This window comes from Gavialis gangeticus, unplaced genomic scaffold (assembly GCF_001723915.1).
Source record: "Gavialis gangeticus isolate Ggan-Ray unplaced genomic scaffold, GavGan_comp1, whole genome shotgun sequence".
Lineage (NCBI taxonomy): Eukaryota > Metazoa > Chordata > Crocodylia > Gavialidae > Gavialis > Gavialis gangeticus.
Window position 1 is genome coordinate 143,263,062 of NW_017729025.1, and position 1,351 is coordinate 143,264,412.

The 1,351-nt window shown below is 36.5% G+C and overlaps 1 protein-coding gene across 2 annotated transcripts in view; it reads right to left on the reverse strand.

Annotated features, from left to right (window-relative positions):
* The window catches only part of SERGEF (secretion regulating guanine nucleotide exchange factor), a 355,234-nt gene that overhangs the window by 140,153 nt on the left and 213,730 nt on the right, over positions 1-1,351 (reverse strand). The window lies entirely within an intron of this gene.

A 1,351-nucleotide genomic window follows, 5' to 3' on the forward strand; every position in this document is an offset into this window, starting at 1 on the left:
CCCCACCCAAACTCCTACAATCAATCCCACTAGGTGCATCTGTGATGAAAGTCTGAAAGGTTCTTTTCCCTTCTCTTCCACCCTATAAGCTACCGAGGACTTTAAGCCACAGAGCACCTAAAAATAATCTAATCAACAGATGCATCAGCACAGATGCCTTCCTGAATCAGATAAGTAAAAGATTTTTTTTCTTTTTAAAATAAGACTGCACAGTACGAAGCATTTTTTCTCCTTTTTTCCCGTTCTAAAGATGTGAAATGCTTGAGCTACTACAGCACACATCACAGTATATTAGTGACCAAGGCTTTGTACCATAAACCATGAATATTTCAAAAGAATGTTGTGCTAGAGCTGCCAGTCTGCAGAGCAGGTAGACACAGCATCCTTCTGAAATACTGGCTGCAGATAGTAAACGTCTCTCTCTCTCTCACACACACACACACATCATGCTGGACTTCACTCTGTACAAGATTCTTCCTGGTTTTAATAATCTTTTCAAAAAGCAATTGCCGAGAAGGAAACCGAACACCCAGTTAATTACAAACCTGGCAACTTACCACTAATCACTATGATTACTGACATACCAAGAAACAAATATGGTCAAACAACAATATTATTTTTAAAGTATTCATATACAACCAAGGCTAATTCATTCATAATTTTTAAGGATGCAATACAGCTTTATGATCCTCTGGACTGAGACACCGGATAAAATAGTTCATGAAATTTAGCCAATAGATTTCTGCATCACAGTGGCTGAGTTAGAATATCTCTTTTACAAAGGCACCTGATCTTGATGTAAAAACTAGTCTGATTTACTGCATTACAAGTGCATGCTATGATCAAAGGTAATGACTATGCAAAGCATCACAACTGTGACATGAAATCACCTTATTAGTGCACACCGTTATGCTAAGGAAGTTAACAACTGAGCTGAAAACTGTCATTCAGTTTGAATCTATTTACCTAAGGAAGGAAAGCGTATGAAAAATAATAGTTTTAAAGCTGTTTCACATTTTGTAATGACTCATTTTTAGAGCAATTAACACACGAAGAATCAGAGAAAACAATGCTTTTCAAAGAGTATTGGTGAAATAAGTTTGAAGCACCTATCTTGCAATATTACAGCTACGCACAGCTTCAAGTACCGGTATATTAAAATGCATAACACATCACTGTATTGTTGTACTCTTCACATGACAGAGCCCTCCATAATAGCAGTACTGATTTTCAATGCATTTTCATTGGTTGATAAATCCCACCAGTGATGCTAGGGTTTAAAGGTCAATGCCATGGAAACAAAATCTACACATGGTAAGACATGTGAAGGTCTAAAAAAAAAAAAAAAAAA